This window comes from Salvelinus sp. IW2-2015, linkage group LG20 (assembly GCF_002910315.2).
Source record: "Salvelinus sp. IW2-2015 linkage group LG20, ASM291031v2, whole genome shotgun sequence".
NCBI classification, from domain to species: domain Eukaryota; kingdom Metazoa; phylum Chordata; class Actinopteri; order Salmoniformes; family Salmonidae; genus Salvelinus; species Salvelinus sp. IW2-2015.
The window spans coordinates 14591537-14600666 of NC_036860.1; positions in this window are offsets into that span (position 1 = coordinate 14591537).

Genomic DNA, 9130 nt, shown 5'->3' on the forward strand with positions numbered 1-9130 from the left:
TTTGCACAATGACCACTTGTCTCTCAAATACATTGGTTACAGTTGCTGGTTAGCTAGGTAGCGAATTTTAGCCATATTAGCATTGACATGAAATCAGTCAAAACACTTCAAAACAAGACATGGTATCAATAACAAGATGCTGAAATGAGCCACTTACGATTCCCCACATGGCAGTTTGTTGGCGTTCTTGCTAACAATTTGGCCATCCAGAATCACAACACATTCATGTTTCTTYTAAAAAGAAGAATAATGGTGTCCCACGAACTGAAAATATGGTTTTGGCTCAGTGTACACAAATGGGTGTCATGCCTCCTGTGAATATTATATCAACATTTGTCCTTTTTGTGTCATTAGGAAACATCTTGTGGATTTCATAAATGTATCATATGTTGGGTTAATATAGATAGATGTTGTGAGAGAAAAATTACAAGATTATGTTTAAAACTGTTTATTAATAGAATAGCTATGATGAGTATTCTCTCATCTGTGTCTGTGGGACTGAGTTGGGCCTCTGGAGCTTGAGCTGACAATCGTCAATGACTTGTTGATAAAAACCTACAGCCGGCATTCCATAGACAAGATGTGGTGTGTGTTACCCGAGATAGAGATAGCCTGGAAAAGTTAGAACAATCCCTCATTGTCTTATCTTCATCCTGGCATCTGGGACACTAAGCCAGGTTGGGGTTAAAACAACATCCTGTGCAGATAACCAGGAGATAAACCCAAGGTGGCTTATGATGCCCCCCGATCAGCATGGGAGGGGTGAAACCAGCCCTAACTAAGCATTTTTAGGTCTCCTATATAAGATCTCTTTTTTCATTATCAGTTAAGCTCTCGGCAACACACTCAAGAGTGTGGGGTCGACAGTTTAATTGTTGCAATAATTAATCAATATTAAATAAAGATGATTGTTTGAAGAAATGATGAAGTCATATTTCATGACAATGTCGAAAGAGGTTACAGAAGACGGAAATGCTAAGTATTCCACTTTTTCTGAATTCACCCTATGTAGCCTACACAACATATCAAACAAGCAAGACACAGACAGGCAGTCAATAGTGATTTAATGTTATTTTTCCATAATCATTGCAACATCATTGGCTAAACAGGAGCCAGGCTGCTGGCTATATGGCAGCCTAACTATAAATATGATATCAATGCAATGTGTAGACTGCGTCTTGCTTGTGCTATGGCAATATCCATTACAACAGACAGAGAAGGTTGTAGCCTTCATATATATGTTTGGAACGTTCGTTCAAATTGCAGCTGTTCAGAAATATGAGGCAGAGAGATAGGCTACATCATCATATTGATCAAATTGGTTGAGGGTTCAGAAGAGGGTGAGTAAAGAGAGAAATGTGAACCCCATGAAAAATAGCCGCTACTGGGGACCCGCGGGCAGGGGTGAAAACTTTGTATTCATAGCCTCAGTCATTTTTTATACAGTATGACTTTACTCTAATAAAAACTGTGGATGGAATTTTGGTTAACTACATTTTAGACACCGTTCTGGACTGGTAAAAGCACAAATACATACTCCAACAATACAGCAATTCTAGTTAAAGTTCAAATCGTTATTGTCCATTCTATTTAATAATGGAAATGTGTCTCATACACATAGCAAACACACAGACAGAAAACATAGAAACAGTAGTTTCACCATGCTTTCTGCAAAACTAAAAAAATATTACTATGATTATTGTGTTAAGGCTTGTGACAAGCCTTAGTCTCGCAGATCTAGGGCCAGTCATGGTTGACATAGGACAGGTCATTCCAGCTCTCCAGGGGGTCTAAAGGATTGAACAAGATCTCCACAGAGTCCTCCGTCACCTCTTTGCAGTGGTGGAAAAAGTACCCAATTGTTATACTTGAGTAAAAGTAAAGATACCTAATAGAAAATGACAACAAAAAAAATCCCAGTAAAATACTACTTCAGTAAAAGTCTAAAGGTATTTGGTTTTAAATGTACTTAAGTATCAACAGTTCATGTAATTGCTAAAATATACTTAAGTGTCAAAAGTAAAAGCATAAATCATTTCCAATTTATTTTATTAAYCAAACCAGACAGCACCATTTATTTTTTAGTTTACAGATAGCAAGGGGCACACTCCAACACACAGACATTATTTACAAATGAAGCATTTGTGCTTAGTGAGTCCGCCAGATCAGAGGCTGACCAGGGATGTTCTCTTAATACTTTTAAGTGCGTGAATTGGACCATTTTCCTGTACTGCTAAACATTCAAAATATAATGAATACTTTTGGATGTCAGGGAAAATGTATGGAGTAAACAGTACATTCTTTTCTTTAGACATGTACTGGAGTAAAAGTAAAAGTTGTCAAAAATATAAATAGTAAAGTAAATTACAGATACCCCCCAAAAATACGTAATTAGTACTTTAAAGTATTTTTACATAAGTACTTTACACCACCTCTTCGCAATTATCAGGAGCCCTCTCCCTCCAGTGGCTACAAACACAACAAATGTCTGATGTTATATAGGCCAATCCCAAATTGATCCCTAGATCCTAAAGGATTGGATAGGCAATATGGTAGTAGCTCTTCCTTGTCCTTTGATAGGCTAGGTGGACAGAAACAAATATCTTACTCTGTGGTCAGTGGGGTTCCATCCACCTATGTCCATTTGGTCCTCAGCAGCCAGACCAATCTATGCCTTCTTATTAAAAGCACTGAGAAAGAACTAATGCAGCACAACACACATATAATGAAACAATTGTAAGCATGTATTACTACACATACATAACTAAGTTTTACATTAAAAAAAGAAGTCTGGGTCAATATTTATTAAAGATGTCAAGAGTAGAAGTGCTGATCTAGGACGAGGTCCACCCTGTCTATAATAATCAGATTCAATATGATCTAAAAGCCAAAACTGATCCTAGATCAGCACTCCTATTCTAAAAAGATTGAAACAGTGCAATGTGAAAGTCTACACACTGTCACCACTTCGACGTCACCGGCTTTCTAGCCATCGCCGCTCCATTTTTCTATTATCCATTTGTTTTGTATTGTTCCATTCACACCTGGTTTGCATTCCCCAATCACACTACATGTATTTATTCCTCTGTTCCCCCTCATGTCTTTGTGTGAAATTATTTGTGTCTTACGTGTTGTACGCACTAGGCTAAGCATTTGTTATTTTCCATGTGTTTTCACAAAGCTTATTTGTATTGTTATACATTTATGTTGTGTGACTATTGTGCGCGCTATACACTTTGCCTTGTTGGCTGGAGGAGGTTTTTGACGCAGCTGCGTTCACAATTCTCTGCTCTCCTGCACCTGATTCACCTCAAGTACGCACACGCCTGACACACACCCCTTGCACAATTCACATTTTGCTTCCATTAAAATACAATCTTAAAAGGTATTACATTTGATTTTCCCACTACTGATCTCCAAAACCTGCTCCACATTTTCAAAGTGAAAGAAAAAAAGTTACAATTAAAATTAAAGATGTCTTGATTGCGTATGTCTTCACACCCCAGAGTCAATACTTGGTGGAAGCACCTTTACAGCTGTAAATAATTTTGAATAAGATTCTACAAACTCTGCACAACTCTTAGTTCAACATACACTGAGTGTACAAAACATTATGAATACCTACACCATTCATATAAATTCATTTTTTATCAGGTTTATTCTTTGGCAGCCATTCTTATATTGACAATTTGTTAAGAAAACTTGATGTCAAATTGTTTTGTGTTCTACTTGTAGCCCTGGTTGTCCTGAAAAGAAAATGGTAAAACACTTAATTGTGAGGCTAAATGTAATGGCTGGACATGCTGATAAATGAAAGTCAGATAAATGAAAAGTAATTTTTTTCTGGGGTCTCGGAACTGATGGGGTTAACGGTATTATCTGCTGACAATTTGGCCTTCATCCCAAATCTGTGACCTCATCCTGCCCACTAAAAGAAAAAGAAATGTATGATCACTTACGATTTTAGCAGAACTGAAAGTGAAAATGGAAGAGCATTGTACTTACAAGAATTGATGCTGTTTTGAAGGAAAAGGGTGCGTGGTGACACCAAATATGGATTTGATTTAGATTTTTCTTCCATTCACTCACTTTGCATTTAGTTAATTGATCAATGTAATCTATTAACATGTCTATTTTTGAAAGCATTCTTACTTTACAGCATTTTTTCAAACCTGCCTAAAACTTTTGCACAGTACTGTATATATAATTTTAAGGCAGCAGCATTTGACAGCTGTGCAAGGTGTGCGTAGACTTTCACCAGGCACTGTAAATAAGGGCCCCGCTCTCATTTCATTCCCATCTATGACCTGTTCCTCTCTGCTGTTGATGATCCCCAGGGATGCTCCTTTCTCTAGGCAGCTCGGTCTGCTGGCTCACCAGGACTTCTGCTCAATGGAAATAAAGTAAGAGCCGGAATCCATAGTCCACCATTCCTGGGTACAGGTCGGCCCTGTCAGAGTGCACATTAGAACAGGCGTCATTCATAGAGCAATTTACACACAACAAATACTAACCTGAACTGAGAGTGTTTTGACCTGTAACAGAGTGAATGAGAAAGACTCCTACAATAATAGTTTTAGTCAGGTTGCGACATGTCGACATTGTTAAATCCTATACTCACAACTTGTGCTAAGTTAGGATATTATACTGAATTGAATCGACCAGACTCAGAGGTAAACTTCCACCTCTTTACACCACCACTGTCCGTGTAACAAGCCCCGCATTCCTTTACTGACGTGGGGATGTCATATATCAGTACGCCACATCAATACACAGCAGTCATACCATTGGTAAGGTTGGTGTAAGAGATCTGTGGTGTATGACTTTCTCTGTAACTGTAGACTTGAAGAACAAGTACGTTTTGGTTAGGGTAAAAAGGGGGTGAAAACTGTACCCAGCCACAAGCTCAGTGGAAAACTTTGCTTTGTCTATCTGTAGTGTTTAGACCACATCTGCTCGTGGTAAAAAGAAATGTCAGCGGTAAGTGTTGGGGAAGCTACTCTGAAAATATAGTTTACCAAGCTACCAATTACCTCACACTGGAAGAAGTTGAGCTACAGTAAAGCTACCCATGAGAGAAATATAGTTTGTTTACCGATATCTAAAGCTACTTTCAAAACTGGCTCATGAAAAATGATCTATATGAAATGTCATTCAATACAAAGTCATGGAACATGACTGCAAAAACAGATCAATCTGGAGTCAGATATTACTGTAACAGAATGCTTGTCATTTAAAAAAGTGGGTACATTTTTTTTATTAACCATGAAATCAAAGATTTGAATTTAGTTAAACTAGCATCYAGCTACTGCAAAATGTAGTTAAATTACTAGTTGAATTACTTGAAGCAGAACTACCCCAACACTGTCAGTGGTGGCATAATGTTTTTTAAAGGGTAAGACTTTATAATGACCAAATAATAAGCCATTGTTACACCGTTTATAAAATGTGAGTGAACAATTTGGGATTATTCCAGCATTTAAACATTAATTGCCATTACAGGAATTTATAATGGATTATTAATAAAGGTTTTCATGATATTTCTGAAAATGTTTTCAGAAAATGTTTTACTTTGTCTCTGCTGAGGTTATGAGTAATAAACACAGTAGACACGTAGGGAAGCATTGAGAGTCACTTGTATAACACACAGCATTCCGAAGCAGACAGCATGCACCCTGTAGAATCTCCTCTCTGCACTGGCAGTTCCTGAAATCAACACATTTGACAGGTTTCCAGGTCAGATCACACCTTGTTGGGTAGGAACAAGTACACACGTACAGTGCATTCAGAAAGTATTCAGACCCCTTGACTTTTTCCACATTTTGTTATGTTACAGCATTATTCTGAAAATGATTAAATTGTTTCCCCCCCCCCTCATCAATCTACACACAATGCCCTATAATGACAAGGCAAAAACTGTTTTATACATTTTTGCAGATGTATTAAAAATAAAAAACAGAAATATCACATTAGGTATTCAGACCCTTTACTCAGTACTTTGTTTAAGCACCTTTGGCAGTGATTACAGCCTCAAGTCTCTTTGGATATGATGCTACAAGCTTGGCACACCTGTATTTGGGGAGTTTCTCCCATTCTTATCTGCAGATCCTCTCAAGCTCTGTCAGGTTGGATGGGGAGTGTCGGGTTCATGTCCAGGCTCTGGCTGGGCCACTCAAGGACATTCAGAGACTTGTCCCGAATCCACCCCTGCGTTGTCTTGGCTGTTTGCTTAGGGTTGTTGTCCTGTTGGAAGGTGAACCTTCGCCCCAGTTTGAGGTCCTCAGTGCTCTGGAGCAGGTTTTCATAAAGGATCTCTCTGCACTTTGCTCTATTCATCTTTCCTTCAATCCTGACTAGTCTCCCAGTCCCTGCCACTGAAAAACATCCATACAGCATGATACTGCCACCACCATGCTTCACCATAGGGATGGTGCCAGGTTTCCTCCAGACGTGACGCTTGGCATTCAGGCCAAAGAGTTAAATCTTGGTTTCATCAGACCAGCGAATCTTGTTTCTCATGGTCTTGTTTCTTAGGTGGCTTTTGGCAAACTCCAAGCGGGCTGTCATGTGCCTTTTACTAAGGAGTGGCTTCCGTCTGGCCACTCTACCATAAGACCTGATTGGTGGAATGCTGCAGAGATTGTTGTCCTTCTGAAAGATTCCACAGATGAACTCTGGAGCTCTTTCAGAGTGACCTTCGGGTTCTTGGTCACCTCCCTGACCAAGGCCCTTCCCCCCCGATTGCTCAGTTTGGCCGGGCGGCCAGCTCTAGGAAGAGTCTTGGTGGTTCCAAACTTCTTCCATTTAAGAATGATGGAGGCCACTGGGTTTTTGGGGACCTTCAATGCTGCAGAAATTCTTTGGGACCCTTCCCCAGATCTGTGCCTCAACACAATCCTGCYAACAATTCCTTCGACTTCATGGCTTGGTTTTTGCTCTGACATGCACTGTCAACTGTGGGATCTTATATAGGACAGGTGTGTGGCTTTCCAAATCATGTCCAATCAATTGAATTTACCACAGCTGGACTCCAATTAAGTTGTAGAAACATCTCAAGGATGATCAATGGAAACAGGATGCACCGGAGCTCAATTTCGAGTCTCATAGCAAAGGGTCTGAATACTTATGTAAATAAGCTATTTCTGTTTTTTAATTTAAGAAATTAGCAAAAAAGTCTAAAAACCTGTTTTCACTTTGTCATTATGGGGTATAGTGTGTAGATTAATGAGGGAAAAAGTAATTTCATCAATTTTAGAATAATGCTGTAATGTAACAAAATGTGGGAAAAGTCAAGGYGTCTGAATACCTTCCAAACGCATCTGTGCCTGTACAGTATGGGGTTGTTGTGTTGTCTTACCTGAATGAAGAGCTACATTCTGAATGAAGAGCTACATTCTGAATGAAGAGCTACCCCAGACTGGCCCTCAGTGTCAAGGTTTTCAACGTTGGCATTGTCAGTCATCTCCAAGGAGGACATGTTTATCATGAGTCCTCTGCATTTTCCTGATGTTTGAGATATTAATTGTTCTGTGAAATGCAGATGTGATATGAATAGCGTCATTGTTTCCATATCCTGGTATGTCCTGTTCTGTGTTTGAGACGTCCTATATGTGGACAGTGTTTTAATAGTAACCAACCACCAATATACAGGAACTTGTGGTCCAAGGAGGTCATTGAAGTTAATGTTTTATGAATAAAGAAGTGGTTTGTATTGTAGACATGAAGGGGCTATTTGCTTACAGATATACTACATATTACCTGCACCTAAGAGTTTTCTAAGGGATCTAGAATATTTTCTCTGTATGCTGCCTGTGGGTATGCGTTTTATGGTGTGTGTGAGAGTTTGTAACAGTTATACTGTGTGTGTATGCAGTGTGAGTGTACAGTGTCACAGTGTAATAATTTCTGACACGATATAGTAAACGCTCAACAGTAAATACTTTWAAAAAAAGATGAATATATCTATAATTATGTAAGAGGGTAACTTTATGTAAGCTTTTCCATTAAAGTATTATTTTATCCTGAACTCTCACATTAAAGTATGTGGTAAATATATCTGCCTGTTGTTTCGGTTACAATCCCACTCAATCAATCAATGTCTATATTGTCCCATTTGGGAAATGTTATTTTATTTTACCTTTATTTAACTTGGCAAGTCAGTTAAYAACAAATTCTTATTTTCAATGACGGCCTAGGAACAGTGGGTTTAACTGCCTTGGTCAGGGGCAGAAGGACAGATGTTTACCTTGTCAGCTCAGGGATTTTATCTTGCAACCTTTCGGTTACCAACGCTCTAACCACTAGACTACCTGTCGTCCGCACTAGGCTACCTGCTACCTGCCGCTCGATAGGATGGAGGTCAGAGACCTGGAAGTGTGGTGCCAGGACAACAACCTCTCCGTCAATGTGAGCTAGACAAAGGAGTTTATCGTGGACTACAGGAAAAGGTGGGCCGAACAGGCCCACATTAACATCGACGTGGCTGTAGTGGAGCGGGTCGAGAGTTTCAAGTTCCTTGGTGTACACATCACCAACAAACTATCATAGTCCAAACACACCAAGACAGTTGAAGAGGGCACGACAACACCTTTTCCCCCTCAGGAGACTGAAAATATTTGTCCCCAAAAAGTTCTACAGCTGCACCATCGAGAGCATCCTGATCGGTTCCATCCCCGCCTGGTATGGCAACTGCTCGGCATCTGACCGTAAGGCGCTACAGAGGGTAGTGCGTACAGCCTAGTACGGCCAAGCTTCCTGCCATCCAGGACCTATATACACTAGGCGGTGTCAAAGGAAAGCCCCAAAAATTGTCAAAGTCTCCAGTCACCCAAGTCATAGACTGTTCTCTCTGCTACCGCACGGCAAGCAGACCAGAGCACCAAGTCTATGACCAAAAGGCTCCTTAACAGCTTCTACCCCCAAGCCATAAGACTGCTGAACAATTAATCAAATGGCCACCCAGACTGTTTACATTGACACCCCCCCCCCATCTGTTATTATACTGCTGCTACTTGCTATTTATTATCTATGCATAGTCATTTCACCCCTACCTACATGTAGAAATTACCTTACTAACCTGTACCCCCGCATATTGACTCAGTACTGGTACCCCCTGTATATAGCCTCGTTA